The following is a 17,500-nucleotide window of genomic DNA, read 5'->3' as shown; positions in this document are numbered from 1 at the left end:
ACAACAATTTCAAATTTATAAAATCCTCAATTTTCATCCGATTGACTTGAAATCTGAATAGGGATTTTTAGATCAGCAAACTTAATTCAACCAACAACTGGTTTTGAGATCAACATAGGCCAAAAGGTCCACATAGGCCAAAATTTCAACATCGGCCTAAAGTCAGCCACTTTTTTCTAATTTCTAAAATCCTCAATTTTAATCCGATTGACTTGAAATTTGAACAGGATTTTCCGATCAGCTGCGTGATTAAATCACCAATTATTTTTGAGATCAATATAGGTCACATGGTCAACATAGGCCAAAGGTCAACAACTATTTCAAATTGATAAAATCCTCAATTTTCATCCGATTGACTTGCAATCTGAATAGGATTTTTACATCAGCAATTTTAATTCAACAAACGACTATTTTTGGGATCAATATAGGACAAAAGGTCAACATAGGCCAAAATGTCAACATAGGCCAAAAGTCAACCACTTTTTTCAAATTTCTAAAATCCGCAATTTTAATCCAATTAACTTGAAATTTGAATAGTATTTTCCGATCAGCGAAGTGAATTCAACCACGAACTATTTTTGAGAGCAACATAGGTCACATGGTCAACATAGGCCAAAAGGTCAACATCTGCCAAATTTCTAAAATTGTCAATTTTCATCCGATTAACTTAAAATTTGATGGCGATTTGCATATCAGGTCACAGAATTCCACCACTAATTATTTGTGAGGTCAAATGCTGCTCAACTGAGTGCCATTCCACTTTGTGTCTCGCAGAATTGCATGTTCATGTCAATGACTTCCTCCTTCATGCATGTGCATGTCAATGACTTCCTCCTTCATGCATGTTCATGCCAATGACGATATTTCCCGATACATGTGTCTGCTTCGTTAGCGCAGTAGGCAGCGCGTCAGTCTCATAATCTGAAGGTCGTGAGTTCGAGCCTCACACGAGGCAATTTCTTTGGGTTTTTTGTTTTTTAAAATCATTTGAGTTTCGAGATGACATCAATTCAACTCGTCCTTGATATTACATTTTGAAAAACGAAAGGGTGAAAGGAGACAGAAACAGCCGGTCACGTGCTTGAACTGAAGAGGATTTGCACATCATCTTACCGAATTCAACCATCTACTATTTTTGAGATAAGCATCGGCCAAAAGGTCTCATACGCCAAAGGTCAACAACAATTTCAAATTTATAAAATCCTCAATTTTCATCCGATTGACTTGAAATCTGAATAGGGATTTTTAGATCAGCAAACTTAATTCAATCAACAACTGGTTTTGAGATCAACATAGGCCAAAAGGTCCACATAGGCCAAAGTGTCAACATCGGCCTAAAGTCAGCCACTTTTTTCTAATTTCTAAAATCCTCAATTTTAATCCGATTGACTTGAAATTTGAACAGGATTTTCCGATCAGCTGCGTGATTAAATCACCAATTATTTTTGAGATCAATATAGGTCACATGGTCAACATAGGCCAAAGGTCAACAACTATTTCAAATTGATAAAATCCTCAATTTTCATCCGATTGACTTGCAATCTGAATAGGATTTTTACATCAGCAATTTTAATTCAACAAACGACTATTTTTGGGATCAATATAGGACAAAAGGTCAACATAGGCCAAAATGTCAACATAGGCCAAAAGTCAACCACTTTTTTCAAATTTCTAAAATCCGCAATGAACTTGAAATTTGAATAGTATTTTCCGATCAGCGAAGTGAATTCAACCACGAACTATTTTTGAGAGCAACATAGGTCACATGGTCAACATAGGCCAAAAGGTCAACATCTGCCAAATTTCTAAAATTGTCAATTTTCATCCGATTAACTTAAAATTTGATGGCGATTTGCATATCAGGTCACAGAATTCCACCACCAATTATTTGTGAGGTCAAATGATGCTCAACTGAGTGCCATTCCACTTTGTGTCTCGTAGAATTGCATGTTCATGTCAATGACTTCCTCCTTCATGCATGTTCATGTCAATGACTTCCTCCTTCATGCATGTTCATGTCAATGTCGATATTTCCCGATGTATGTGTCTGCTTCGTTAGCGCAGTAGGCAGCGCGTCAGTCTCATAATCGGAAAATCGTGAGTTCGAGCCTTACACGAGGCAGTTTCTTTAGCCTCGTTCTAAAATAATTTGAGTTTCGAGATGACATCAATTCAACTCGTCCTTGATATTACATTTTGTAAAACAAAAGAGTGAAAGGAGACAGAAACAGCCGGTCACGTGCTTGTCGTTGGGCCCTCCACAAGTCTGAGTTCGATCAGTGAGTTTGTATTAATTGTCCGTTCTATATTGAACTATTCACTCGGTTATAATTGCTGTCCTTTGAACATAATCTCAGTGGTATGTACACACACACTCAAATACGCACACACATATACACACATAAAAATGCACACTCATATACACACACAAATACACACATATACACACACACACAAATAGACACATATACACAAACACTCACACATATATATGTACACACAAATGCACACACACATATACAAACATATACACACACATATATGCACACTCATATACACACACAAATACACAGACATATATACACAAATACACACATATACATCCACACACATACACACACATTTACACACACATATGCACACACATATGCACACACATACACACACATATACACACAAATATACACACAAATACATAAACATATACACACACATATACACAAACATACACACATATACACACACATACATACACAAACACACATACACACACATATACACACACATATACACACACATATACACACACATACACACATATACATATAAAATACACACACACGTACACACATACACACACAAATACACACATATACAAACACGTATACACACACGTACAGTCACGTGAAAAAGTAAGTACACCCATGTAAAATTTGACTTTTTCATCATATTTCAACATACAGCTATTTGATCTTCATATCAACAATATTGAAAGATAAAGGTGATATAATATAACAAATATCATGAAACATTTACATTTTGTAGTCCATTGTATAATTTAAATAAACATGAATGCAAATTTCGCATGTGGAAAAAGTAAGTACACCCCTACATTTATCACGACTTCAAATACCTAAAATTAGAATCAGGTGCACCAGCTCAGGTGCAAATGATTAGAACATCGTTAGAGAGGATCTTGGAGGAACCTGTCTTATTTAAACCTCAGACATTTAGTTTGGTTTGCTCCTTGTTGTTGAAGTGTGCGGCGTCACTATGTCGAGATCAAAAGAGCTCTCTGAGGCCTTCAGAAAGAAGGTTATTAGTGTGGAAGGTTAGACTACGAGTCTGTGAATAGATTTAAAAAGATCTCCAAACAATTTGAAATCAATCATTCGACTGTCCGGAAGATCATCTACAAGTGGAGAAGATTCCAAACAACTGCCAACTTGTTCAGGCCAGGCCGCCCAGCAAGTTCAGCCCAAGAGCAGACCGCAAGATGCTGAAAGAAGTCTCGAAGAACCCCAGAATGTCATCAGGGGACCTACAGGTCGGTCTTGCCACTGTTGATTTCAAAGTGCATGGGTCTACCATTAGAAAGAGGCTGCACAAATTTGATCTACATGGGAGGTGTGCCAGGAGGAAACCTTTGCTGTCCAGAAAGAACATCAGGGCAAGACTAATGTTTGCCAATGAACACCTATGCAAAGACCAGCACTTCTGGAACAATGTGATCTGGACAGATGAGTTAAAGTTAGAGCTATTTGGCCACAGTACCAGAAGACATGTTTGGCGAAAACCAAAGACAGCATTTGACCACAAGAACCTGATACCAACTGTAAAGCATGGTGGTGGAAATATTATTGTTTGGGGCAGCTTTGCTGCATCAGGGCCTGGGCAGCTCACCATCATAGAATCCACTATGAATTCTTCATTGTACCAGAGGGTGCTTGAGGATAATGTGAGGCCATCTGTCAGAACGTTGAAGCTCAACCGACGGTGGACCTTGCAACATGACAATGACCCTAAACATACCAGTAAATCCACCAAGGAATGGCTGAAAAGAAAGAAATGGAGGGTTCTGGAATGGCCAAGTCAAAGCCCGGATCTAAATCCCATCGGGATGTTGTGGGGGGATTTGAAACGAGCTGTGCATGCAAGAAACCCCTCAAACATCGCACAGCTGAAAGAATTCTGCATGGAGGAGTGGGCAAAAATTTCTCCCAGTCGATGTCAGAGACTGGTAGACAGTTATAAGAAACGCCTACTTGAGGTTGTTTCTGCCAAAGGGGGCAATACCACCTACTAGAGCCAAGGGTGTACTTACGTTTTCCACATGCGAAATTTGCATTTATGTTTATTTTAATTATACAATGGACTACAAAATGTAAATGTTTCATGATATTTGTTATATTATATCACCTTTATCTATAAATATTGTTGATATGAAGATCAAATAGCTGTATGGTGAAATATGTTGAAAAAGTCAAAACTTTACATGGGGTGTACTTACTTTTTCACGTGACTGTATGCACACATACACAGACACATACACACACATATACACACAAACATACACATACACATGCACACACAGATACACACATCTCGTTTTTACATTTCTGTTCCTCACAATTCTATCTCTCTCTTTTATTCACAGACACACACACAGACAGACACACACACACACACACACACACACACACACACACACACACACACACACACATACACACACACACACGCACACACACACATTCACACACACACACACACACACACACACACACACACATTTCATTAATTGTACAGTATTGGTTGTTCCTAAACTTAAATATAAATAATTTACAGGATTGCTATAAATGATGTTATTTTCACAACATCCCATATCCAGCTTTATTGAAATTGTAAACTTCAAACATAGTTTCCCTACCTGAAGCAAGAACCTTAACCTGCAAGCAATTGACGAGTTTACCGACTGCACGGATCATCAGCTGGGCACCGTTCTTCCTCGAGGTTTCGATCCTTGCAGCCCAGGACTTCTCCAAACGGCTGATCCACAACCTCGATCGTGGATCCACATCAATAGATGGCACATCAGCAGATCCACCACCTCAGTTGTGTCCAGGCAGTCAGTCAACCCATCATATATGCACACACATACACATACACACACATACACACACATATGCACACACATATAAACACACACATATACACACACCTACACGCACACATATACACACACATACACACACATATAAACACACATACACACACATATACACACATACACACACACATACACACATATACACATAAAATACACACACACATATACACACACATATACACACAAACACATACACACATACACACACATATACACACACATATACACACATATGCACACACATATACACACACACATACACACACATACACATAAAATACAAACACATATACACACAAGTACACACATATACACACACATGTACACACATAAAAAATATTTGCGAAGTCACAAACAGACAGTGGTGAAAACATAACCTCCATCCACCTTCGATGGCAGAGGTATTAAAGAAAAAGCAAGAATTAGAAAGAATAAAGATAAAAATGTAAAAACAAAAAGAGTTGTGAAAGATGTTGGAAAGAAACTGGATGGATGCATTTCAGCAGTTCTTTTTCAGGTAAAAACGCAGCAACATTTGCCAGGTTGTGTGATCAGGACGAATTGATTCGAATTTGGTAACGACCTGAATTGGAGTTTTTTTTTTCCCCCGCCTCCAAAGGTGGATAGAGATTGTTTTCATACCTGTGTGTTTGTTACTTGGCAAAGAAAAATGTTTTTTCACAAGTTTGTTGATCACTCCGGTTTGTGTGTGTGTTTGTGTGTTTGTCTGTCGCTCACTTATACTTGCCTGCAAGTCACAATTTTAAACCTATGCTCACAAAACTTCACCAAACGGTAGAGTTGGTGGGCCGACAGATTCCTATTTTTTTTTTAGGTCAAAAGGTCAAAAGGTCAACAGTGGGCAAAGGTCAAGCACTTTTCTTCAAAATCGTAAAATCCTCAATTTTAATCCGTTTGACTTTCTTTTTTTTTTTTTTTTTTTTTTTGTATACTGAATCGAGGCTCGTGAAAGAGCTAACATTAACTTCACAAACAAATCGACCAGACAAACAAAATACACAAAAAGAGGGAGCGGAAGACAAGATGGGGAGAAAAGGGGAATCACACACACACAACATCCGAGAGCAGGGAGACATGTGGAAGGGAGAGGGCTTGGGGGGAGGAGGCGTGGGAAGGGGGGGGGGGGGGGGAGAAGTATAAAGCACAAGGACACCAAGGACTTCCAGGACAGAAGTTGGTATTTCAAAAAGTGGAATTGGGGTGAAATTAGCGGGGGTAGAAAAGATCAAGGTTTTGGATGGGGGAAGATAAGAGATGGTGGTGAACAGCTGTTTTAAAGACCTGGAGGGTGGAGTGGGATTGAAGAGAGTGAGGGAGTTTGTTCCAGAGGCGGGAGAAAAGAGGAATGAAGGAGTGAAGGTGAGCAGAGAGTCTTGATTTTGGCAGTTTAACCAAAAGAGGGTTGCAGGCAGATCTTGTGCGACCTGTAGGAATATTTGCGGGACAGAGCCCAGAGAGAGCTGGGGGGGCAAGGCCAGAGAGGAGTCGGTAGAAGACGGAAAGACCACCAACCTGCCTGCGGTGAGGGAGTGAGAGGCCCTTGGAGTTAGCTTCATCGCGGGAGATTCCAATGATTCTGAATGCTTTGGTTTCAACAGCGTGAAGGCGAGCTAGGTGTGAGGCAGGAGCACCAGCCCAGAGGGGAGAGCAGTATTCCATTGAGCTGCGGATGAAAGCCTTGTATGTGGTGAGGAGCTCAGGTGTGCCAAGGAAGGACTTCGCACGACGGAGGATGCCCAGTCGGCGACTGGCTTTGGAGGCCAGATTTGAAATGTGGTTTTTCCAGGAAAGATCATGGCAGATCGTGAGACCCAAAAGCTTGAGTGACAGAACTTCTTGGAGAGGATTATTCAGAAAGTGGATGGGAGGGTTGTCCAGTCGGTCTTTTCGGAGAGACATCGTAAGAGTGTGAGATTTGTCAGGATTGAAAGACATGTTCCACTTGTTTGCCCAGTCTGTGATTTTGTCAAGGCCTGCAGAGAGTGAGGAGGCTGCAGACTGCCGATCTGAGGGATGAAGAATGGAGCGACAGAGAGTAGAGTCGTCAGCAAAGAGATAGAGAGGATTTTCAAGAGAGTCAGAGAGATCATTGATGAAGACCAGAAAAAGCACAGGGCCCAGAACACTGCCTTGGGGAACTCCAGCCTGAACAGGAAGAGGAGATGAGAGAAACCCATTCAGGGCCACACGTTGACTACAACTAGAGAGGAAGTCCGCCAGCCATGCGTGGAGATTTCCATGGATACCAAAAGAGGAGAGTTTGGTGAGCAGAGCGGGGTGCCAGACCGTATCGAAGGCACGTGATATGTCAAGGGAGACTGCTCTAATTTCCTGTTTGGCATTGAGGACCTCCATCCATTGTTGAGAAAGCAGAAGCAGCATGTCCAGAGTGGAGTGTCCAGGTCTGAAACCAAATTGATGATCAGAGATCAAGCCATTGGAGAAGAGGAAAGATTTCATATCTGAAGCAATGATGGATTCCATGACTTTGCTGATAATTGGGAGAAGGCTGATTGGTCTGTAGTTGCTGGGATCTGTTTTTGCACCTTTTTTGTGCAAAGCGGTGATGTTGGCAGATTTCCAAGCAGATGGAAGATGACCTTGAGCAAAAGAGAGGGTGAAGAGAACAGAGAGGGGGAGTGAAAGAGCGGAAGAACATGATTTTAGGACCCGTGGGCTGCTGCCGTCAGGTCCAGTTGCAGAATCACAGTCGAGGGTTGACAGAAACTTTTCCACCTTGTCAGGAGGAAAGGGCACAGAGTCCAGGAACACACAGAGACTTGAAATCTGAATAGGATTTTCGAATCAGCGAGCTGATACCAACCACCAACTATTTTTGAGATCAACATGGGTCACATGGTCAACATAGGCCAAATGTCAACCACTTTTTTTCAAGTATCTAAAATCCGCAACCTTCATCCGATTGACCTGAAATCTGAATAGGATTTTCGCATCAGCGAACTGAAATCAACCACCAACTATTTTTAAGTTCAACATCGGTCACATGGTCAACATAGGCCAAAAGGTCAACATCGGCAAAATTTCTAAAATTGTCAATTTTCATCCAATTAACGGAATATTTCAAGACAATTTGCATATCAGGTCACAGAATTCCACCACCAATTATTTGTGAGGTCAAATGATGCTCAACTGAGTGCTATTCCACTCTGTTCTCTCAGAATTGCATGTGCATGGAAATGACTTCCTCCTTCATGCATGTTCATGCCAATGACGATATTTCCCACTACCTGTGTCTGCCTCGTTAGCGCAGTAGGCAGCGCGTCAGTCTCATAATCTGAAGGTCGTGAGTTCGAGCCTCACACGAGGCACTTTCTTTGGGTTTTTTGTTTTTTTAAATCATTTGAGTTTCGAGATGACATCAATTCACTTCGTCCTTGATATTACATTTTGTAAAACAAAAGAGTGAAAGGAGACAGAAACAGCCGGTCACGTGCTTGTCGTTGGGCCCTCCATCAGTCTGAGTTCGATCAGTGAGTTTGTATTAATTGTCCGTTCAATGTTAAACTAATCACTCGGTCCTAATGCTGTCCTTTGAACATAATCTCAGTATAATGTACACACACACACTCATATACACATACATAAACACGCACATATTCACACAGATGTATATACACACACAAATACACACACATATATACAAACATAGACACACACATATATGCACACTCATATACAACACCGGTCAAAAGTTTTAGGATACCTCAATTTTTCCAGTTTTTATTGAAATTTAAGCAATTCAAGTCCAGTGAATCAGCTGAAATGGTACAAAGGTAAGCAGGAAGACAGACAGACCATTATAACCCTTAAAATTTGGAAACTGGAGGAAACTCTGACAGGAAGAGGTCTGGCAGACCGAAAGCCACAACAGAATCAGAAGACAAGTTTCTGAGAGGCAACAGCTTGCGTGATAGGCGGCTCACAGGACAACAGCTTCAAGCACAGCTCAACACTGGTCGAAGTAAGCAAGTCTCAGTTTCAACTGTGAAGAGAAGACTTCGAGCTGCAAGTTTGACAGGTCGAGTGGCAGTAAGAAAGCCATTGCTAAGATGGCAAAATAAGAAAAAGAGGCTTGCCTGGGCCATGAAGCACCGCCAGTGGACTACTGAAGACTGGAAGAAGGTCTTATGGACCGATGAATCAAAATTTGAAAGCTTTGGTTCGTCACGCAGGGTTTTTGTACGCCGTCGAGTAGGCGAAAGGATGGTTCCTCAGTGTGTGACACCAACTGTCAAACATGGAGGAGGAAGCGTGATGGTGTGGGACTCTTTTGCTGGATCCAGAGTCGGCGACTTGCACAGAGTGACTGGCACCCTGAAGCAAAAGGGCTACCACAGCATTTTGCAGCACCATGCAATACCCTCTGCTATACACCTAGTTGGTCAGGGGTTCATCCTACAGCAAGATAATGCCCCTAAACACACTTCCAGGCTTTGTCAAAACTACCTTCGAGGAAAAGAACAAGACGGTAGGCTTCAAATCATGGAATGGCCAGCACAGTCTCAAGACTTAAACCCCATCGAGCTGGTTTGGGATGAACTGGACAGAAGGGTGAAAGCAAAGCAACCTACAAGTGCAACACATTTGTGGGAACTTCTGCAACAGTGTTGGGAAGAACTTCCCGAACAATATTTGATTTCCATTGTAGAAAGAATGCCACGAGTGTGTTCGGCGGTTATATCTGCAAAAGGGGCTACTTTGCTGAGTCAAAATTTTAAATTAAATTTTGTTCAACAAAATGATTCTATGTTTTCTTTTTTTATCTCCAATTGTTTATTTGTTCTCTGCTTAATTTCAGAGCACATTGCGACATTAAACTGCGTAAATTTCAATAAAAACTGGAAAAATTCAGGTGTTCTGAAACTTTTGACCGTTCGTGTACCCACACAAATACACAGACATACATACACACACATATACACACACATTTATACACACAAATATACACACACAAATACACACACATATATACACACACACATATACACACACATTTATACACACAAATATACACACACAAATACACAGTACACACACATATATACACACACATATACACACACCGACACACACACAAATACACACATATACACACACATACACACATATAGACACAAATATACACACAAATACACAGTCATATACACACACATATACACACACATACAAACAAACATATACAAACACATATCCACACACATACACACACATACACACATATACACACACATATACACACACATATACACACACACACACACACATACACACACATATACACACATACACACATATATCTATATATATATATATATCTGTGCAGTGTCTGTCCTGTCCTGTGTTGTGTTGTCCTGTTTTGTGTTGTCACTGAACTACTTTCTCAAACTTGTGTGAAATCGTACCAAACTTCTGGTATGCACATATCTCTCCCGTCGGTATGTCCTAAGGGTATATATCTTTTTTAATTTCCTCTTTTTTTCTTCTTTTTTTTTTGAGGAATTTTTTTGGTAAAGATTATTTTTTCCAACTTAAATTGTTTATAAAATGTGATATCACGTATATTACAAATACATTTGTGCAAAATAATTGTTTGAATTATGATTGGTTTAAACGATGACAAAACGGCAACTCGGGTACAGTCATTTATCTATATATCTACACATCTGGGCAGGGTCTGTGTTGTCACTTAACGACTCCCTCAAACTTTTGTTTCCGTGGCTGTGAAGTATTTTTAATAACGTTGTGGTGGTTTTAAATTACGTGGTGGTGAGGTATTTTAAAACCACATGTTGGTGAGGTGTTTTTAAATCACATGTTGGTGAGGTGTTTTTAAATCACATGTTGGTGAGGTGTTTTTAAATGACGTGGTGGTGGTTTTGAATCACATGGTGGTGAGGTGTTTTTAAATCGCATGGTGGTGAAGTGTTTTGAATTACGTGGTGGTGCGGTGTTTTTAATTATGTGGTGGTGAGGTGTTTTGAATTACGTGGTGGTGAGGTGTTTTGAATTACTTGGTGGTGAGGTGTTTTGAATTACGTGGTGGTGAGGTGTTTTGAATTACTTGGTGGTGAGGTATTTTGAATTACTTGGTGGTGAGGTGTTTTGAATTACTTGGTGGTGAGGTGTTTTGAATTACGTGGTGGTGTTACATATTTATGTGAATGTATGTGAATTACCATTCAGGTCTTTGCTTATCAATGTGTAGTAGATTAAGTGTTGTTGTGGTTGGAGGATCAGGAGCCCTTCTGGAAAAGAGACCGGAAACGGAAGAGGAAAACGACACGAGGAAGAGAAGCGACGAGGAGTCTTCTTCCTCGCCCCGCTCCGACGAAAGGTGGGATCGACCTTGCGCCGCGTGGAAAAGCGGCGTTCCCAAGCCCGTCTGGCGAGAGGAGTTACCGGGACGTGTACCTACCCGGTGGAGACGTCAAGTTGCCATGGGGCCGTGCACCGACCCCGCGTCTGGCACCGTTCGCGGCACCGTCTACAAAGATGCGTACGGGTCGCACGTTGGGGCCTAACACGCGTTGCAAGCGGCGTGGGGCTGTTGCTTGCTTTACAGTACCCGCTTCGCGTGGCCACGAGGGGGCTGCAGCCGTGGTCCCCGGTACGATACCTGCCCGGTGGAAACACGTCCACCCGGGGTTCGTTCAACCACCCGAGTGCGGCGAAGCCGACCATCATCTTGGTCAGGAGGGGCCCAGAGACATTGTGAGGGACAGAGACCAAAAGGGGGTCGTGAGTACAAAAGGGGACACACATATATAAGATGGCCATCTTAATCATCTAGGGGATTGATTGTGGATTGTGAATTGTTGATGGTGGATTGCTCGGGGAAAATATCCTTGATTGTAGCATTGAACTTGTATGGTATCATTACCCTTGAAATATATCATTGAAACTCAGTTTTCTCTTGGGTGGAATTCATATGGATTGCGTGGCGAAAGCGCATATGTGATACAACTTTCTGGCGAAGTTCCTCTCACGGTCCGGGGGTCACCGAGACCAGGTAGTCACCGAGGGGACCACGTAACAGTGGTGAGGTGTTTTGAATTACTTGGTGGTGAGGTGTTTTGAATTACGTGGTGGTGCGGTGTTTTGAATTACTTGGTGGTGAGGTGTTTTGAATTACTTGGTGGTGAGGTGTTTTGAATTACTTGGTGGTGAGGTGTTTTGAATTACTTGGTGGTGAGGTGTTTTGAATTACTTGGTGGTGAGGTGTTTTGAATTACTTGGTGGTGAGGTGTTTTGAATTACTTGGTGGTGAGGTGTTTTGAATTACTTGGTGGTGAGGTGTTTTGAATTACTTGGTGGTGAGGTGTTTTGAATTACTTGGTGGTGAGGTGTTTTGAATTACTTGGTGGTGAGGTGTTTTGAATTACTTGGTGGTGAGGTGTTTTGAATTACGTGGTGGTGAGGTGTTTTTAATTATGTGGGGGTGAGGTGTTTTGAATTACTTGGTGGTGAGGTGTTTTGAATTACTTGGTGGTGAGGTGTTTTGAATTACTTGGTGGTGAGGTGTTTTGAATTACTTGGTGGTGAGGTGTTTTGAATTACTTGGTGGTGAGGTGTTTTGAATTACGTGGTGGTGAGGTGTTTTGAATTATTGGTGGTGAGGTGTTTTGAATTACTTGGTGGTGAGGTGTTTTGAATTACTTGGTGGTGAGGTGTTTTGAATTACTTGGTGGTGAGGTGTTTTGAATGACTTGGTGGTGAGGTGTTTTGAATTACTTGGTGGTGAGGTGTTTTGAATTACTTGGTGGTGAGGTGTTTTGAATTATGTGGTGGTGTGGTGTTTTTAATTATGTGGGGGTGAGGTGTTTTGAATTACTTGGTGGTGAGGTGTTTTGAATTACTTGGTGGTGAGGTGTTTTGAATTACGTGGTGGTGAGGTGTAACCGTCCCAAACTTCCAGTCTGCACCTACCCCTCCCCTATGTATGTGCTGAGATCTTTCTTGAAAAAAAAACATTCAACCTAAATCTTCAACCGAAATTGCCTATAAAAATGTAATATCACAAACACAACAAATACATTTGTGCAAAATAATTGTTTGTATTATGATTGGTGAAAATCATGACAACACAGCAACTCAGGTCCAGTCATTAGCCTCAGCTAAAAAAAGCCCGTTCCTCAGTATCGACGCTTGGTGAGGCGAGCGCAGCGAGCCGAGCCAAGCTAGTATATATATATATATATATATATATATACACACATATACACACACACACACATGCACACACATATACACACCATATATATACAAAAATACACACACATATACACACACATACACACACATACACAAACATATACACACACATACACACACACATATACACACATACACACACATACGCATAAAATACAAACACACATACACACACATACACATGTACACACACACATACACACACATACACAGATGTACACACACACATACACACATGTACACACACACATACACACACATACACACATGTACAGTGCACACACACACATACACACATAGAGACATTTGCGAAGTTACAAACAGACAGTGGTGAAAACATAACCTCCATCCACCTTCGATGGCGGAGGTAATAAAGAAAAAGAAAGAATTAGACGGAATAAAGATATAAATGGAAAAACAAAAAGGAATGTGAAAGATGTTGGAAAGAAACTGGATGGATATATTTCAGCAGTTCTTTTTCAGGAAAAACGCAGCAACATTTACAAGATACCAGGTTGTGTGATCAGGACGAATTGATTCGATTTTGGTAACGACCTGAATTGGAGTTTTTTTTAAATTTTCCCCGCCTCCAAAGGTGGACAGAGGTTATGTTTTCACACCTGTGTGTTTGTTACTTGGCAAAAAAAATGTTTTTTCACAAGTTTGTTGATCACTCCGGTTTGTGTGTGTGTTTCTGTGTTTTTCTGTCCGCTCACTTATATTTGCCGACAGGTCACAATTTTAAACCTATGCTCACAAAACTTCATCAAATGGCAGAGTTGGAGGTCCGACAGATTCCTATTGATTTTTTTAGGTCAAAAGGTCAACAGAGGCCAAAGGTCAAGCACTTTTCTTCAAATTCCTAAAATCCGTTGGACTTAAAATTTGAATAGGATTTTCATATCAGCTAACTGAATTCAACCAGCAACTATTTTTGAGATCAACATGGGTCATATGGTCAACATAGGCCAAAGGTCAACCACTTCTTTCAAATTCCTAAAATCCTCAATTTTCATCCGTTTGACTTGAAATCTGAATAGGATTTTCATATCATCGAAATGAAACCAACCACCAACTATCTTTAAGATCAACATAGGTCACATGGTCAACATAGGCCAAAAGGTCAACATCGGCCAAATTTCTAAAATTGTCAATTTTCATCCGATTAACTTAATATTTGATGGCGATTTGCATATCAGGTCACAGAATTCCACCACCAATTATTTGTGAGGTCAAATGATGCTCAACTGAGTGCCATTCCACTTTGTCTCTCAGAATTGCATGTTCATGTCAATGACTTCCTCCTTCATGCATGTTCATGCCAATGACGATATTTCCCGATACATGTGTCTGCCTCGTTATCGCAGTAGGCAGCGCGTCAGTCTCATAATCTGAAGGTCGTGAGTTCGAGACCTCACACGAGGCACTTTCCTTAGCCTCGTTTTAAAATCATTTGAGTTTCGAGATGACATCAATTCAACTCGTCCTTGATATTACATTTTGTAAAACAAAAGAGTTTAAGGAGACAGAAACAGCCGGTCACGTGCTTGTCGTTGGGCCCTCCACAAGTCTGAGTTCGATCAGTGAGTTTGTATTAATTGTCCGTTCTATATTGAACTATTCACTCGGTTATAATTGCTGTCCTTTGAACATAATCTCAGTGGAATGTACACACACACTCATATACACACATAAAAATGCACACTCATAAACACACACAAATACACATATATATACACACACAAATACACACATATACACAAACACACACACATATATATGCACACACAAACATATACACACACATATATGCACACTCATATACACTCACAAATACACAGACATCTATCTATAATTCCAGTAATCTCTGTGTGTGTGTCTGTGTGTGTGTCTGTGTGTATGCGACCGCTGTTTCTCGACAACTACCGGTCTGATATACTTGAAACTTGCCAGGTATATTGCTGGGGACCCGAGGATGTGCCTTTTCAAGGTTTCATATTAATCGGACAAGTAGTTACCGAGCTATGGCGATTTCTTTACCAAACTCCGCAAGCCGTTCGCTTTGGACCAAACCATTGCATGTAAATAGAGGGGGGGGGGGGGGGGATTGTCACCGTACTCGCAAGCCGTTCGCTTTGGACCAAACCATTCCATGTAAATAGAGGGGGGGGATTGTCACCGTACTCGCAAGCCGTTCGCTTTGGACCAAACCATTTCATGTAAATAGAGGGGGGGATTGTCACCGTACTCGCAAGCCGTTCGCTTTGGCTTTGCGAATGGACCAAACCATTTCATGTAAATAGAGGGGGGGGGATATAATTTTAGATATATATATAGTACGGGCATGCCCTAGTATCTACAAACACCGAAACACATACATATATACACACACATATACACACACAAATATACGCCCATATACACACACATACACAAACATATACACACAAATATACACACAAAAACACACATATACATCCACACACATACACACACATATACACACACAAACACACATACACACACATATACACACACATATACATACACATATACACACATATACACACACATATATGCACACAAATACATACACAAATACACACACATATACACACACGTATACACACACATATACACACATATATACACACACATATACACACACACATACACAAACATATACACACACATACACACATATAAAATACACACACATGTACACACATACACACACAAATACACACATATACAAACACATATACACACAAATACACACACGTACAGTCACGTGAAAAAGTAAGTACACCCCATGTAAAATTTGACTTTTTCAACATATTTCAATATACAGCTATTTGATCTTCATATCAACAATATTGACAGACAAAGGTGATATAATATAACAAATATCATGAAACATTTACATTTTGTAGTCCATTGTATAATTTAAATAAACATAAATGCAAATTTCGCATGTGGAAAAAGTAAGTACAACCTTGGCTCTAATAGGTGGTATTGCCCCCTTTGGCAGAAACAACCTCAAGTAGGCGTTTCTTATAACTGTCTACCAGTCTCTGACATCGACTGGGAGAAATTTTTGCCCACTCCTCCATGCAGAATTCTTTCAGCTGTGCGATGTTTGAGGGGTTTCTTGCATGCACAGCTCGTTTCAAATCCCCCCACAACATATCGATGGGATTTAGATCCGGGCTTTGACTTGGCCATTCCAGAACACTCCATTTCTTTCTTTTCAGCCATTCCTTGGTGGATGTACTGGTATGTTTAGGGTCATTGTCATGTTGCAAGGTCCACCTTCGGTTGAGCTTCATCTTTCTGACAGATGGCCTCACATTATCCTCAAGCACCCTCTGGTACAATGAAGAATTCATAGTGGATTCTATGATGGTGAGCTGCCCAGGCCCTGATGCAGCAAAGCTGCCGCAAACCATAATATTTCCACCACCATGCTTTACAGTTGGTATCAGGTTCTTGTGGTCAAATGCTGTCTTTGGATTTCGCCAAACATGTCTTCTGGTACTGTGGCCAAATAGCTCTACCTTTGACTCATCTGTCCAGATCACATTGTTCCAGAAGTGCTGGTCTTTGCTGAGGTGTTCATTGGCAAACTTTAGTCTTGCCCTGATGTTCTTTCTGGACAGCAAAGGTTTCCTCCTGGCACACCTCCCATGTCGATCAAATTTGTGCAGCCTCTTTATAATGGTAGATTCGTGCACTTTGAGATCAACAGTGGCAAGAGCTGCCTGTAGGTCCCGTGATGACAATCTGGGGTTCTTAGAGACTTCTTTCAGCATCTTGCGGTCTGCTCTCGAGCTGAACTTGCTGGGGCGGCCTGGCCTAATCAAGTTGGCAGTTCTTTGGAATCTTCTCCACTTGCAGATGATCTTCCGGACAGTCGAATGATTGATTTCAAATTGTTTGGAGATCTTTTTAAATCCATTCACAGACTCGTAGTCTAACCTTCCACACTAATAACCTTCTTTCTGAAGGCCTCAGAGAGCTCTTTTGATCTCGGCTTGGTGAAGCCGCACACTTCAACAACAAGGAGCAAACCAAACT

General features: G+C 41.0%; 3 non-coding genes across 3 annotated transcripts; all 3 read left to right on the top strand.

The window, feature by feature from the left end:
• Positions 1–882: 882 nt before the first annotated feature.
• On the top strand, positions 883–955 carry TRNAM-CAU (transfer RNA methionine (anticodon CAU)). The gene has a single exon. It is a non-coding gene; the product is annotated as a tRNA-Met (tRNA).
• Positions 956–8,447: 7,492 nt separating this feature from the next.
• TRNAM-CAU (transfer RNA methionine (anticodon CAU)) lies at positions 8,448–8,520 on the top strand. Its single transcript has one exon. It is a non-coding gene; the product is annotated as a tRNA-Met (tRNA).
• Positions 8,521–14,775: 6,255 nt separating this feature from the next.
• On the top strand, positions 14,776–14,849 carry TRNAM-CAU (transfer RNA methionine (anticodon CAU)). The gene has a single exon. It is a non-coding gene; the product is annotated as a tRNA-Met (tRNA).
• Positions 14,850–17,500: the final 2,651 nt, after the last annotated feature.

The sequence above is a fragment of the Myxine glutinosa genome, chromosome 1 (assembly GCF_964187855.1).
Source record: "Myxine glutinosa chromosome 1, kmMyxGlut1.1, whole genome shotgun sequence".
Classification (NCBI taxonomy): domain Eukaryota; kingdom Metazoa; phylum Chordata; class Myxini; order Myxiniformes; family Myxinidae; genus Myxine; species Myxine glutinosa.
The sequence above is the reverse complement of the archived record's forward strand: the minus strand, read 5'-3'. Positions and strand labels throughout refer to the sequence as shown.